At 45.4% G+C, this 16,754-nt stretch overlaps 2 long non-coding RNA genes across 2 annotated transcripts in view; one reads left to right on the forward strand and one right to left on the reverse strand.

Moving 5' to 3' along the window:
- Positions 1 to 6,114: 6,114 nt before the first annotated feature.
- On the reverse strand, positions 6,115 to 13,376 carry LOC128351180 (uncharacterized). Its single transcript, XR_008319627.1, has 3 exons — positions 13,316 to 13,376; positions 11,901 to 12,022; positions 6,115 to 7,153 (listed from the first exon to the last, which is right to left on the reverse strand). It is a non-coding gene; the product is annotated as an uncharacterized LOC128351180 (long non-coding RNA).
- Positions 13,377 to 13,539: 163 nt separating this feature from the next.
- The window catches only part of LOC128351178 (uncharacterized), an 88,929-nt gene continuing 85,714 nt past the window's right edge, over positions 13,540 to 16,754 (forward strand). The window contains exon 1 of the long non-coding RNA XR_008319625.1: positions 13,540 to 13,869. This is a non-coding gene — a long non-coding RNA (uncharacterized LOC128351178). The remainder of the gene's footprint in view (positions 13,870 to 16,754) is intronic.

Raw genomic sequence — 16,754 nt, forward strand, 5'->3', positions numbered from 1 at the left:
TTACCTTGTTTTAAAAGCTCGATGAGAATTTTCTCCCTTATCTTGTGGTATCAGAGACAGGATTTCAAACGGGATGCATTTCAGGTATTCAATAAAAATGTCTTTCTTGATCAGAGAAAACTATCTGTTTCCGGAATGTTCAACATTCGATTTCTAGAATCTGAGGTCCCACTTCTCAGAACCCCTGCCCTATTGTTTATTCCTGGAATGTGATATTCAGAAATATCTTGCAGGGATGAGCCCAAATGGGCAGGGTGGGGAGCGGCTCCCTTGAAAAGCAGGTAAGCAGGTCCTTACCTGCTCCTGCACCGCACCGCCACTTTTCTAGGTGTGGCACTCGCTCTACAAAAGGCCGCACATGTGAAGCACATTCGGAAGCTGCATGTGAGCACATGGTTGTGATCAGGGTAATTACTGGTTGCTGCATCTGGGAATGGGAAACAATTTTCTCCAAGTGATGATCTAGAACAGGGCTGCTCAACTTGGGCCCTCCTGCAGATGTTGGCCTACAATTCCCATAATCCCTGGCTATTGGCCATTGTGGCTGGGGATTATGGGAGTTGTAATCCAAAAACAGCTGGGGGGCCTAAGTTGAGCAGGCCTGATCTAGAACTTGGGAGCTGCCTTCTATATTGGGGCTCTCCAGCTTGGCTGTCCAGAATGCAGGCTGGACATGATGGGAGTTGTAGTCCAACAATATCAGGGGGGTGATGAAAGTTTTAGTCCAAAAACATGTGGGGACTCAAGAGAATCCCTGCTGCCTATAGTTATTTTCTGTAAAGACCTTTTTGTTCACTCGGGTCTTTAAAATTTTAATTTTTAAATTTGATTTTTAAAACTGACTTTAAAAAAAGTTTTTAAATTGTTTTGTATAGTTTTTTGTTTTGTTTTATTTGAGCGGGGTGAGTGTTGAGATTTCATGTTTTATGTTTTTTTACTTTATGTTTTAATGCTGTGTTGTGAGCCACCCAGAGAACAATTTGTCATAGGGCAGCTCACAAATAAAATTTTATATATATATATATATATATATATATATATATATATATATATATGGCATACCTATCGCTAATCCCATGTGTGGCATCTCTCGCGAGAGTTCACGAGCGAGCTGCCGGCAGGGGGAGAGGAAAGAGGTGGTGCCGGACAGGCTTGCGGACAGGCGTGCATGCGGGGGAAGGCGGGTGGTGGAGGGAAGAAAATGACGGGGCAGGCGGGCGGAAAAAAAGGTGGTGGGCTGGTGGGGAGAAAAAAAATGATGCCTGCGGGCAGATGGAGATAACGGCAGCAGGGGGAGAACTAGAGGTGCAGATTCTCTTCACCCTGCCCAGCTAGTTTATTATTATTTTCTTAACTGAGTCAATATGATTTGTTTTGCTGAACAACTTTGAGTTGTAGGTCACTGGACCTCAACTGTCATCAACATCATCTCAAGAGAGAGGGGGAAAGATGAAAGGGGAAGAAGGTAAAAAAAGAAAAGAAAGAAGAAAGAGAGAATCAAACAACAGATCTATACAGACACACTAAAGATTAAAAAATAAGCTAATGATCCTGATCCAATGCCAGGTCCATTAAAACTGGCTAGATATCCACAGTCCCAAACCATTTATTCCTACTGGTAATACTGTACCAACGCCCTTTACAAGCAACAATGGCAACACCCAAAGTTAGTCATGACTAAATCCCATTAAAATTAACAAGTCTTAAGTTAGTTATGACTAACTTGTCTCATTGATTTCAATGGTGCTTAGTCTGGATGTTTCCCAATAATAGCTCTACCCAGTATGACTCTCCCCATGGTCTACTTGGGGGTAATTAAGTTTGACATCAGTCGATGTACATGGGCCTCAAGAACAAAGTTATGCTGAACAGACCGGGAAAGGGGAGAAAATGTGTGACTGGAAAATGGAAAAATGACTTGGGCAGAATAATACGGAACTGAACAACCTGTGCTATTAAACACACAGCTTAACACAACTCTTTGGTGTAAGTATTTTGACACTGTGTGGTCTCCATTATCTTGTCAGCAGAAAGAACTGAACGGGCAAGATAGCTGAGAACAAAGAACACATAGATCCAATAAATACCAGGTTTTAAAACCTTCCCCCATTGTTGCTAAGGTAACTTATCATTTCACAGAATGATGTCAGAGCAAAAGGTTGTGACAAAACTGCTTGCTGGCGTTTGTAGAAAAATTGTTAGGTCGCTGAGGCCTCTTCTTTTCTTTTATGTAACATTTCCACTAGAACTTCCAGAAGTGAGGAAAGGATTAAAGCAAAGCACCAGTCACCCACTTCCTCTTGTGCTGTCCCAGGAAGAGATTCTTAAAGGACATTGTGGCGGGCAGGGGCAGCTGACCTCTTTGCTCTCTCTGGTCACCAGCCACTGTAGTGTCTTCTGGTGGGTCCCCCCCCCAAAAAATAATGGGAATACCAGAAGCTGCCTTATAAAAAGTATGCATGCTTTGGCGGAAGTAGATAGATGTGCACATTTCCCTCCCTCTCTCAGAATATTTGAATTTGGGATCATCCAGTGGAAGTGATTGGCAGTAGATTCAGGGCATACAAAAGAAAGTATTACTTCACACAATGCATAGATAGTGGCTGGCATCCTGACGCAATCAGAGAAGCACTGGTGCTTGTGAAAAGTTCAGCTAACTGCTCAATGGTGGGGGGCAAATTTCAACAACTTCCCTTCCCTCAGGAAGTGCTCTATGCTACCCAAAAATATGTCCCTGAGGGCTGTGTGGCCCTCAGGGATAGTTTTCTTAGGACATAGAGGGCTTCCAAGAGAAGGGGAAGTTTATTTTATTTATTTATTTATTTACATTTATAGCCCGCTTTTCCTCCTGGAGCTCAGAGATTATTTTTACATGGTTATTTTTATCCTCACAACAACAACACCACACACACCAGTCTGGGACTCTTCAGAAGCATTGGTGCTTTTCCCATTGCACTAGTGTTTTGTTAGGCTGTCAGTTAGCATTTTACCCATTATTTTAGTTCTTCTTGGGAGCAATGCCAAAAGGAGCCCCCTGGGAATCAGATTGGCTGGAGCAGCTTCAGTAGCAGCTCCAGTCAGTAAAACCAAAACAAGAAGTTACAGGCAGGGGAGAAGGGGCTGGAGGAAACTCCCTGCTCTGAAGGTTCCCCTGGCTGCTGGTAAGTCTGATCTTTTACTAGTTTGCTTGTTTTTGTTGGGTGGGGGCACAGCACAGCCCCTCCTACCAGCCACCACTGTATGAAACCTCCATGTTCAGTGGCAGTATGCCACTGAATGCCAGTTGCTGGGGAGCAACAGCAGGAGAGCACTGTTGCCTCATACCCTGTTTGTGGGCTTCTCAGAAACATCTAATTGGCCACTGTGGGAAGACGAATGCTGAACTAGGTGAACCCTGGGTCTGATGTTCTTATAGCAAATCAGACCATTAGTCTCAGTAGCATCTGCTCTGACAGGCAGCAGCTTTTCAAGGTTTTCAACAGAGGTCTTCTCCAGCCTTATTGCCTGCAATCAGGTGCACAGCAAGGTTGTAGTGGGCCTTGGGACAAAAACTGAAGAGTGGCTCCTGACCCCTCCACCTCCCTGCCTTCTTTTCTAGAGAGGCAGAACCGGGAGAGTCAAGAGCGAGCTGTCACTCCGCTGATGGCTCCCCTCTCCCTCAGGGGACCATGGACATTTGTCCCCTCCCACTTTGTACAATTATAGCTACTTCTCTGCCTGAATTTTTTTTAACTGGAGATGCTAGGGATTGAACCCAGGACCTTCAGCATACAAAACATATGCTCCTCCACAGAGCTATGGCTCCTCACCTTCCCTGCCTACCTCTGCCTTTCAGTACCTGCAGGCTGTGACAGATAGATGCAGATATGGTACATGCTGTAGGGAATTCCCAATTGCCCAAGGCTCCTTGTAGCATTTTCCCCTATGTGGGAAATGCATATTTTTCCTTGCCTCTAATATGTAAATTGGCCCTGTGGCTCATTTTCTTGCCATCTCTTTATGCCTCTGCCGCCGTAAAATAATTTTTCAACAAGCAAGATGTACATTGTGGAAACAGAAAACCCTTCAAACATGAAGGAAGTACACATGGTTGGCTTTTCAAATGGACTATCCAAAGAAGACACTTAAAAAAACAGAGTAACTTCAATGAAACATTTTCATAGGTGAGTGAACTCAATCTATCAAAGCATGTCAGTTGTATCATAAGAACAGCCCTGCTGGATCAGGCCCAAGGCCTATCTAGTCTAATCCTGTTTCCTACAGTGGCCCACCAGATACCTCTGGGAAGCCCACAGGCAAGAGATGAAGGCATGTTCTCTCTCCTGCTGTTACTTCCCTGCAACTGGTATTCAGAGGCATCCTGCCTCTGAGGCATCTCTGAGGCATCCTGCCTCTGAGCCTGGAGGTAGTCTGTTGCCATCAAGACTAGCAGCCACTGGTAGACCTGTCCTCCATAAATTTGTCTAAGCCTGTATAGCTCCTACCAGAGCCAGAGGGGGAGGGTGGAGTTCACTGGGGTGAATCCTTGACTGTAAGGGATTCACAGTAGGCTTCCACCATCCACTTTATTTTAATGTGGGACAAACCACTATCTCCATATCAGATTCCTGGGGGTGGTGGTAGAGTGGCAAAACCCTCCCTAGAAGGCACTGAGCATTCCTAGACCTCCAGAGGCATGTGATTAAGGCAGACTCAAAATGAACACACTTCACCAACTAGGGTTTATTGTTAGATTAAAAGAAAAATGAGAGTATCCAATAAGAACAATTGACTCTTCATAAAGCAGATTGTAAGAGAGAGAGTTTTCATTAACCAGGCAACTCAGATTCAAGCAATACATTAAAGGAGAATAACTTCCCTCACACATCTTACTGAACTGGTCCCTATCGTATTACTCACATGCAGGGATCTTCCTGCAGTCTCCAGCCTCCAGGCTGTGGCCTCCCATTTCCCCAGCAGCTTCTCAACCAGCTGCTTTCTCAGGGCACTCTTGAGGCAGAACAAAGAAACAGGACAAAGCTTTCTCTCTTCTGCTGGTGGCTGTGAGCATAGTTCACACCCAGTCCTCTGGCTTGATCCTTCTGTTCTGATCTTCCTGGGCTTCCCCTCTTATTAGGAGGGCCCACCCACACAGCAGTTGTACTACATGAGGCCTAATCCTCCCTCAAATCCTTCCCATAACTACAAAGCCTATACTAGCACTCAGTCCCAAAAGTGTGAAAATTCGGGGGTTATTGAACTTCCCAAACTCATTACACTAAATTATAATCTTGTTTTATTGTTCTGAAATCCATCCCACCCATCTTCTTTAGTCACATTCATCCTTGATTCCTTATTCATGAAAATAAGAACTAGTTTTTTTTGTTGTTTCTATTTTGACACTGCCATTTTAACAAATAGTTACAGTTTCTCAAAGGTACTAGTACTGATACTTACTAATTGCAACTATTCTTAGCAGGATGCTGAGCTATTTACTGATGTCATTCAAAGCCCTTTTCATGAGCATTAGCAAATGGACGCTTGAGCAATCCAATAAACAACAGTTATCTGAACTTTTGACATACCTATATACTTTTTTATTCCACTTTATATCAATTCCACAAACCTATATAGATTGTATATGTATACCACTTTAACTATTATGGTTTCTCACTAAAGAAGAAGCCCAGGAACTTTATTTATTTATTTATTTATTTATTTATTTATTGTTAAATTTATATACCGCCTTTCATTAAAACAATCCCAAGGCGATTTACACAGAATTAAAAACAAAATTATAAAAATGACACAATTAAAATATTAAGCTAAAAATATAAAACAAATCTGATTAAAAATGTAAAACACAAGCATAAGAACTGTACAAAAATACAAAGAAGCATCAGCAGAGATAATCATATCAAAGCCTGGGTAAAAAGCTAGGATTTAACATGCTTTCTAAAAGCTGTGATGGAGACTGAGGAGCGAATAGCCACTGGGAGAGCATCCCTGAGTCTGGGGGCAGCAACAGAGAAGGCCCTGTCCCGCGTGCACGACAACCGAGCCTCCCTCATTGTCGGCACCCGAAGCAGAGCCCTCTCAGATGACCTCATCAAGTGGGAAGCAACCCTTGGGAGCAGGCGGTCTCTCAGGTATCCCAGGCCCAAACCATTAAGGGCTTTAAAGGTCAAAACCAGCACCTTGAATTGGACCCGGAAACAAACTGGTAGCCAGTGCAGCTCTTTCATAATGGGTGTGACATGCTCCCACCAGGCAGCTCCAGATAAAACCCAAGCTGCCGTATTTTGCACTAGCTGCAATTTCCTGATAAAGGGCAGCTCCACGTAGAGCGTGTTAAGTAATCCAGCTAAGGCATGGGTAACTGTGGCCAGATCTGCTTTCTCGAGAAAGGGACACAACTGGCGCACTAGCTGAATCCATGCAAAGGCACCCCTGGCCACCGCCTCCACCTGAGTGTCCAAAAGCAGAGCCGGGTCTGGTAATACCCCCAAACCCTAGTTTCATGAGGCTAATATGACTTCTCTCTCAGAGATGCCTTGCCCCACCCCACAGAACTACAGCTCCCAGGATTGCCCAGGGGAGAAATACAGACTGGGTGGCCATTTTACCAGACCCAGCTTCTCTCCTCTTTTGTACTTTTCTTACCATCCAGAAAAGTTCTGAAGAACTCAAAAGCTGCTGCTCAAGATTTTGTGTATTATTTATTATTTTTATTATTTATTAGCAATACCTTAGTAAAGGTATTCTTAGATTGTGGCTTATGGGGGAAAGGTAAGACTGTTAAATCAGTGGAGTCTCTGCTGCAGATATGCTCTCTGAATCTGACTTCTTTTTCTTGTATGTTTTGCAGGTTGCACGGTGGACTTAACTTTAGAAGTTTTTTAATCATATTTTATTGATTCTGTGTTTTTGTTATTTACTTGTTGTGCACCGCCAGAGCTCTTGGATGGGGTGGTATAGAAAATAAATAAATACATTAGAGTCTGACCTGAAGGATGAATAATATCTTGCTCTGCCTTTCATGAGAAAAAGCCGTGTATACCAAGAAGGAGGAAAGGTACCACCAACTTCAGGAGGATGCCAGCACTGCTAACAAGTAGAGTCAGGGAAGCTATAAAAGGGAAGAAGACTTCCTTCAGAAAATGGAAGTCCTGCCCTAATGAAGAGAACAGAAAGCATCATAAACTCTGGCAAAAGAAATGCAATGACACAATAAGAGATGCAAAGAGAGAGTTTGAGGAGCATATAGCTAGAGCTATCAAGGGAAATGACAAAAACTTCTTTAAATATATCAAAAGTAGAAAACCTGCCAGGGAGGCAGTTGAACCCTTAGATGATGAGGGTGTGAAAGGGATTATTAAGGAGGATATTGAAGAGAAACTGAGTTCTTTGCATCTGTCTTCACAGTGGAGGATACTGACCATATACTCTCTCCAGAATTTAGTTTTTCAGGTTTAGCGGCTGAGGAACTGGGTGAATTTGAGGTGACAAGGGAAGATGTTCTAAACTGTCTTGAAAAGCTAAAAATTAACAAATCTCCAGGGCCAGATGGCATCCACCCAAGAGTTCTGAAGGAACTCAAATGTGAAATTGCTGATCTCCTAGCAAAAATATATAACTTGTCCCTACAATCAGGCTCTTTACCAGAGGACTGGAAAGTAGCCAATGTGACTCCAATTTTCAAGAAGGGATCCAGGCGGGATCCGGGAAATTACAGGGCGGTCAGCTTAACTTCAGTGCTGGGTAAATTGATGGATAACATACTTAAGGACAAAATTGTTAAACATATAGAAGAATAGGCCTTGTTGAAGGAGAACCAGCATAGCTTCTGCAAGGGAAAGTCTTGCCTCACTAACACTTGAGAGTGTCAACAGGCAAGTGGATAAAGGCAACCAAAATGATCAGGGACCTGGAGCCCCTTCCTTATGAGGCTAGGCTACAGTATCTGAGGCTCTTTGCCTTGGAAAAGAGGCAATTATGGGGAGACATGATCAAAGTGTATAAAATTATGCATGGAGTGGAGAGGGTGGACAGCGAGAAATTTTTCTCCCTCTCTCAGAACTCTAGAACCAGGGATCACCCCATGAAACTAAAGGTCAGGAAATTTAGCACCAAGAGGAAGTACGTTTTCACACCACACATAATTAATCTATGGAATTCTCTGCCACGGGATGTGGTGATGGCCACCAGCTTGGATGGCTTTAAAAGAGTCTTAGACAGACTCATGGAGGACAGGCCTATCAATGGCTACTAGTCCGGTGGCTGTGGGCCACCTCCAGCCTCAGAGGCACGATGCCTCTCAATACCAGTTGCAGGGGAGTAAGAGCAGGAGAGAGGGTATGCACATACCTCTTGCTTGTAGGCTCCCCAGAGGCATGTACAACAGGATGCTGGACTAGATGGGCCTTGTGCCTGGTCCAGCAGGGCAGTTCTTATGTTCTTATGAACTTGCCTGATTTGCTGAAGGGCCAGCGTGTGGGTGGCATAGCAGGTAAGATGCCAAAGATTGGCTGGTGGGGGCTTTCTGGTTTGAAACCCCTTGCTCAGTGTTCTACAGAGGCAAAACTTAATTTGAGCCAGGGTTTGCTGGCTCTGGAATCTCTTTTCAGTGTTTAATTATACAGCATAGGATATGATCAGGAAGGAAAGAGTGAGAATGTACTTTCTGCCCATTACTGAGAAAACTGGGGATGTGAACAAAACCACTTTGCCCAGTTTGAACCCAGACAGGATTCAAACTGGGCTGGGCATGTTTGGTTTGGCATCCCTTGAACCAGGCCTGGGAGGTTCAGTTCCACCTCAGACTGGACTGGACCTGGTTCAGTCCAAGGTGGAGCCCTCGAATTGAACCAGTTTGAATGCGAACCTGCTCAATTTCGAGCCAGTTTGCACTTCCCTAGAGTAAACACAGCCGGTTGCTTCCTCAAACAAGTGTCTTGGGGCAGAGTTTCCAGAACAGAGGGTGTGGTTTGAGACAAGCTGAAGACTGGCACCTCTCTCTTCTTTTGAACACAATTGCTGCTTTGAGGAAAGCATTCTAACCAATTTGACCATTAACGTAGCCACATGGTAGAGACCTGCACAGGACTGTAGAAAAGTCTTCCTATAGTGCTGGACCATGATATTTTGCTGCCCGAAGGGGAGCCCTGAGAGAGAGGGATAAAGAGTCCTCTTCAGATGAGCCCTCCACTTGTTCAGTGACTGGAGGGGAGGAGGGGCCTTAATCCCCTTGGCAGCACACTAATTGGCCATGCCCCTGACTTCTGCACATTCAGCTGATCACATACAAAGAGCCTATGGGCATATAGCTGTATGCACACAAGGACTTCCATGAGATCTGGGCAGAGGCGTATCTAGGGAAAATAGCACCTAGGGCAAGCACTGAAATTGCACCCCCTGTCCAAACATCTGACACCCATCTTTCAGATAACTTTACCATCATATCAGCTCAAAAATAAAAATCAAGCTCGTGAATCTTTTAATATTTCAAAAACTATTTAGCAGTGGACATAGCCAGACCAAAAAATACTGGAAGACTATACATTTCAGTATGGTGGGGCTCATGAAATACCCAAATACTATGTGGAGGTGTACTTGGAAAACTAAACAGAAGTGCCTGTCTAATTCTCTACTATGCATTGTAGCATCACTATCACATACATTTTAAAAATAAATGGAGAATTTGACTTTTCCCAGATACTCTGAAAATAATTAAAGGATATGCAGAGTAAACTGTGTCACTGCTTGGAATATATTCTAGTATTTCAGAAAGACAGTTAAAATGAGAGAAAGAGAGCAAGAAACTCCCAGTGGGCCTTAATACTAAGGATTTCACACTGATTCAAAGACAAACTCACCATTAATAGCCATATTATTAAGACATCACATTTAACTCACTTGTTAAGAAGAACTCACAGAAGAAGCAAAATAAGAGCAAATGAATACAATTCTAGCTCATAAGCTTCAGCTCAGTATTCACAAGCCCTGATTCTCTGTACATAGTGCCAAACTAAATATGTGTACAGTGACTTATATTATATTATTATTATTATTATTTTAAAAAATTTACCTGTAGTCCCTTCAGGGGGCTTCCTAAAGGCCATGGGGCAGGGGTCTTCAAAGGTTTCCCCTCCCACCTCTGGCCTCTAGGGCCTCGCAGAGACCATTTGAGCATGTGCAGTGGCCATTTTTTAAAATATATATATTTTTAAAATGGCCGCTGAAAACAAAATGGCATCTGCGCATGCTCAAATGCCTCTGTGAGGCCTGGCATGGCCTAGGGCCTCATAGAGGCCATTTGAGCATGCGCGGTGGCCATTTTGTTTTCGGTAGCCATTTTTTAACATTTTAAAAATGGCGCCCCCCTTCAAGTAGCGCCCCGGGCATGTGCCCTGCCTGCCCTACAATAGATACGCCCCTGGATCTGGGAATCTGCACATTTGGGTTTTCCTGTCTCGTGTACAGCCCCTTTCACACATTCAGCAGAAGAGGTGGCCATCAGAGGTGTTGCATGTGAGCTTGTGGATGTGGGGTGTCATTTCGTGCAGTCCCATTCTCCTCTCCATGCATTCACTGAATGCTTGGAGGGCTCATCTGAAGAGGGCTGTGGTGGTCTGAACATTGTGCCACAGGCCCAAAGGACAATTTAGCAAATCTCCAGAAACAATAGTGTCCATCACAGTGGCATCTTGAACTGCCCTGTGGATGTGTGGTGGAGGGTTCACACAAACTGCTCCCCATCACTACATGGAAGCAAGAGTTTGGTGTCATGAATGGAAAATAAATTTTTAAAATCAACCCCAAATATGGAAAATCATATTTTCCAAAAACCCCAAATCAACCCCAAATGTGGAAAAGAACAAGGTTTCTTTGTTTGATTACATTTATATCCTGCTCTTCCTGTAAAGAGCCCAGCGCACAACCCTGTGAGGTAGGTTAGGCTGAGAGATAAGTGACTGGCCCAGAGTTACCCAGTGAGTGTCATGGCTGATGAGGGATTTGAACTCAGGTCTCCCCAGTCTTTAGTCTAACACCCTAACCAGTACACCACTGGCTGATGTTGCAGAGCAAGTATTTCTCTTTGCCACCCACATCTTAGCTTGCTGCGCAGCCAAACTGCTCAGGGAGCCCCATGCTGTTGCAGGACAGGGACATGACAAAAGGAGGGATTCAGAACAGTTTAACGACAGCATGAGGTAACATATCATTAGTGTTTGGCCAAGCATGGCCTAAACAAATCTGCCTCAGAAAGTTACAAAAGGCAGGTTGTCTTTCCATAATAAATATGAGTGTTCAAGCAGTCAAATCAAACATTTAAAATGCCTGGGCCTTGTTGTATGAGTCAGGCTTCAGATGATTTATACAAGTGTCAGGCTGTCCCAGCTCCCCAAAACTGTGGGAATAGGTCAAGATGATCTGGACATTCTTCTCTCAGTTGGCACAGATACCCTGACCGTACAGTAGCTTTATTCCTCCAGGCTTCGATGGGGTTGTCCTTTCATCAAACACAGCTGGCAAGCAGCCCTGGCTCACTTTTAAAAAATTAAAAAAAATTCCAAGCAGTGGCTCAGGATGTAACCAGCATCACCCATGATGGAACAGGTTCCTTCTGGCCCAACATCTTTATGAAGAAGGAGAAAGTGGTATTTATGAGGGGAAACTGTATGCTTCCTGCAAGGCTGAGCTCAAGTGTTATTTGCCTGCAGGGACTGGAAAAGGCATGAGCTTGTGGCTTGGAAGCTGTGAGCTCTTATTTGCTTTTTGCATAATAAAGAGAACCCAGCTGTGTTGTCAGAGCAGAATCCACTGAAGGAAGCCAGGAGGCTTTACACATAGGGCTTCTACCCCCCGCCCCAATCTCCTTCAGAAGACAGTGTGTGCATTCACACACCAGCCAAACTTACCCTGAAGTCCATTCGAGATCCTTGGACCCACTCCACATACAAATTGGGATTTGTGATGCGAATTCTAGCTTATCCTGATGTATTTCTGGATTTTTAAAAATGCTGGTTTTAAGCTGCTTTTTCTGAAAACAGCAGAGCAAATAGGGAGAGGCAATGACATAGAATTATTAGCATAAGAGGGATGCTCTCTTTAGAAATGCAGATATCTCTCTTCATGCAGAGGTCTCCCCCCCCCACATTGGCTAGAAGGAAAACACGGACCCCTGCCACATGAACTTGTTTCAAAACAAAACCCGAGAGCAGAGAGGAGGGGTGCTTCCCTCAATGCCATGAGTGTAGTTCAAAGTGGCTTTGTTCAACAATTACCCCAAAGCATGAAGCCATAAGTGCGAATAATTTCCAGGAGATTCTGCTGGGTTGGGGTGGGAGGTGCTGTTTGCATTCAGGGGGTTGTTAATCCCTTCTAGATCTAGGCTGTCATTCAGGGGTGTTAGGGGGTGTGAGGCCCATGGGGCACGGGCCCCCAATGAATTGCTCAGAGCCCAGAATCTCATCAGCCCCCTTCCTCCTCCATGATCTCTTCCAGAAGGGAAGTGAAGCCGTGGAGAAGGCACCTTCACAGAGCAAGGGAGAGAGCTCCTAGCCTTACCTAACTCCACTGCTTCCACCTTCATAGGTTATAATATAATGTAATGTAATGTAATATGACTTTTAAAAACACACATAATTATTCCTGGGGAGGGGTATGATTGAGTTTAATTATCTAGAAGGGGCCTGTGAGGCTGGGCCCCAGATCGGTACCTAGCAATGCCCCTGCTCCCAAGACAAGGACCGCCATTGCCTTTGGAGCCATATTTCCAGCCCTGAATTACTTAATTACTCTCCTGTAGGGAAACAGCCACTCTCTCTCAGCCTCCCTCACAAGACTGCTGTGAACATACATTCTGTCCTCATTTACCAGGGAAAGTCTGTTGGGAGTTCCTGCATCCCATGTGCATTTGAGCACGTGTTGTTGGAGATGAACTTCCAGTGCATTGACCTTTTGCACCAACTGTCCTAATGACCACGAGGGGCATTGGGAGTAGAGACAGTGAGTCAGGGTCTCCCTATCTGTCCCTACTCTATGACCCCTGAACTGACTCTGCAGCACTTCCTGTGCTGAGTCACAATCCTTCCTTTCCTCCTAGAGAGCAGATGGACACATATCTATCTCTCCTTACCTATCCACTATGTAGTCCTTTAGATTAGAGATAGGTCTTTCCTGTCTAAGTGTATTTAACCAATAAATATTTAGTGTTTAGTCATACAAGGATCTCCATGTGTTTTCTCTAAACAGCTGCAATATCCAAACCATCCTCTGCTACCTACTCTGTAACTGGAGTGTGTGCTCATTCCTTAGTGCTCTGCTGTTTTACCTATTGTGCGTAAAAATCAACAACCTCTAACATGTGTGCCCCCGGGAAAACATTGTCCCAGGCCCGGAGGAGCCGTGTGAGGAGTTCACTGGCATGGCAACTGCAGATGACATGGCACGGGGCCAGTGGTTGGTGGAGACAGAGACAGGGGGAACCAATCAGTGTTCCCTCTAACAGGGATTCCCAGATGTCGACTACAACTCCCAGAATCCTCCACCAAAGGCCACTGCAACTGGGCATGCTGGCAGTTGTAGTGAACAATATCTGGGTATCCCTGTTAGAGGGAACAGTGGAACCAATCCCCATCAGGTTGGGCAGAGCATTCCCGGCTCTCCTGGGGGATGCTGGGACTGGCAGGCCCTATATAAAGAAAAGCTGGCCGATGGGGAGGAGCCGTGAGGAGCAGCCCTGAGATCTCCAGAGCAGCTTGAGACTGCTTCGGCAGAGTTAGAGGGGGGCCTCGGGTGGTGCAAGCTCCCCCACCCCACCCCTGGAAGACACTCTGAGCCTTGGTGAAGGAAGACCGGTTTTGGAGCCAGCTATACACCAGCAGGGTATGACAGAGTCCCTATATTCTGGCTGTGTTTTGCCCCCATATTTGCTGTTTGTGATGGTTGCTTTCTTACATTTAGCAAGAAAAGAGCAACTGTCCCTGTCCAACCCCAGCACAGTATCTTTGAAATAGTCATGTCTCGTGTCTCATGTGAGATTGTAAAGCCTTTGGGGACAGGTAGACTTAGATTAGGAAAGGAATTGGGGCAAGCGGGGGGAGTCCTTTTATGGGTGGGGGGTTGTAGCAGCAAAGCCACCACACTATTTATTTATGCTCCTGGGCGCAGTGTAGGGTGAGCTGGCTGGGAAAAGTCAGGAGTTTAAACTCCTGGCTTTGCAGTTGACTCACTCCTATACGCATTGTGAAGGGGGTGCCTTTTTTCTGGTGCATTATGGGAAGAGTCAGCTGCAAAAGCAGGGAGTTCCCTGTTTTTGCAGCTCACTTGAAGCAAGTCAGTGCACCATACCAGCTGGGGATGTGCACGGAACCGGCTCCCTTCAAGCCAATGGTGGGGTGGGGTGGGGTGTCTTTAAGGATGGGGGAGGGTGCACTTACACACACACCCCACATGCTTCAACTCTCCGGTGCTCTGTGTATAAATAGTCATGCGGGGCAGCAGAGTACTTCTTTGCCGCCCCATTGCTTCACTGACTAGAAGTGACCCGAAGTGCCGTGCATGTGTGTGTGTGTGGCGGGTGCACATCATGCATGTGTGCAATGTGCTCCCGTGATGCACGCACAGCACTTCCGGCCAGTGAAACAACGGGGCAGCAAGGAGGTATGCTGCCACCCCGCTGGGCTATTATACACAGAGCGCTGGAGGGGGAAGCGTGGGGGGGGGGGTAAGTGCACCCTCCCCCGTCCTTAAAGCCACCCCACACCTGCATTTAAACTGGTTCAAATGTGGGGGTTCCGGACCTGTTCGGCATTCTAAGATTAGAATGCCAAACAGGTTTGTGCACATCCCTAACACCAGCAAGTATCCCACAGTACACTAATGTGCAGTGACACAGTGGCTGGAAAATGCTACTCTAGATTTAAATGTTCTAAATCAGACATTCCCAACCTGTGGTCCTCCAGATGTTGCTGAACGACAACTCGTGATGTATGAGGATGAGCATTCTTGTTCAGCAACATCTGGAGTACCACAGGTTGGGAACCCTTGTTCTAAATCATTACCTAGCAACATGATATTTGAAAGCCAAATGTGTGTGTAAGAGTCCTTGTTGTGTTCTTTTCAATGTCCAAACCATTTCAGATAAATAATAATAATAAATAATAATAATAATTCAATTTCTATACTGCCCTTCCAAAAATGGCTCAGGGCGGTTTACATAGACAAATAATAAATAAATAAGATGGATCCCTGTCCCCAAAGGGCTCACAATCTAAAAGAAACATAAGATAGACACCAACAACAGTCACTAGAAGTACTGTGCTGGGGATGGACAGGGTCTGTTACTCTCCCCCTGCTAAATAAAGAGAATCACCATGGTAAAAGGTGCCTCTTTGCCAAGTTAGCAGGGGGTTTGACCTTTCTATTATACTCAACCTTTTCTTCACAGCTATGAGGCTTAGTAACTTGTTTGGCTTCCCCTGCCTCCACCCCATTATGAACTGAGCCCAGGTCTTGAACAGGATTCTGGAGGCCACATCAAGTTACTCTGTGTATCACACACACACACACACACACACACACACACACACACACACACACACACACCCCGTGGGTGACATTTTGCCCACCTGTCTCTAGTCATGACCTTAATGCCAATGAATCTAAATGAAGCCACATATTTAAAAAGCAGTCCCATCTGATCTCTTGCTCACACTAGAGTGTGACCAGATTGCAGAGAGACACATTATGGTAGAAGAAAGCCTGTATGGTATAGCAGTGAGAGTGGTGGACTAAGACGAGAGACCTGGGTTCAAATTCACATAGGCAAGAAGTTCAGTGGGTGATCCTCCTGGGCCCGTCACTATCACTCAGTGTAACATACCTGGCATTACATCAGATATTATCAATAGCCTGCTTTTCAGTTTGAAAAGAAACTCCTAAAGTGGGTGACAAGAGAACAGAAAGCAATTCAATCAGAATGAATTAAAAAACAAGAAATGGTAAATCAGCCAAATTAGAACAGCTAGAACATATGAAAGACAGAAGCAGGGCAAAAAAACCCACACTTAAAAACAGAATAAAATCCCTCACAATGAAACCATCTAGGCACTGTACAACAGAACTACCAAACACATCTGGGTGGATTTAAAAAAAAAAAATCTTGACGTGGCACTTAAAAGTCTTCCTGCCCTACTACAACTAAGCCAAAATACGTGTACTTTAAACAGTTGCACATTCCTCGCCTGTTTACCTCTGCCTCCACTTCCCTCCTGGTTGCCCTCTTTGGGTCTGTCTTTCGGTTGCAATCCTGTTAGGGCAGGGACCTGAATTCTCATCGGCCACAAAGCATCGTGCATAAGGGGCATGGAGAGCTCACTGGTGGCCCAGGGACAAGCTGTGGCCGGCGGCCCGTCTTCTCAGTGCTTCTTGAGCATGCATGCCATCCACACCCCCTGCATCGGATGACTGACATCTGAGACAGGGGATGTGGCCAATACCTGGAAGGGGTTGTGTGGCCTCTCCCTCCTTCCAAGCAAGGGCAGGGGGAGAGGGGGAGAGGGTGCACCTAGTCAGCAACAAAACACTGGTTGGGAAGGAGTGGGAGAGAAGCCGTGTGTCCGCGCTACCAGGTACTGGCCATGTCCCCCACATCCTCATGCAGATACCAATACAGTGGGCGTAGCTAGCACCCAGGTCATGTGGCTCCGCACTTTCCCAGCCAGTAGATCACTGCCAGATGGGCACTTGTTTCGTCCCCCTCATTCAGA

Source organism: Hemicordylus capensis, chromosome 3 (assembly GCF_027244095.1).
Source record: "Hemicordylus capensis ecotype Gifberg chromosome 3, rHemCap1.1.pri, whole genome shotgun sequence".
Taxonomy (NCBI): domain Eukaryota; kingdom Metazoa; phylum Chordata; class Lepidosauria; order Squamata; family Cordylidae; genus Hemicordylus; species Hemicordylus capensis.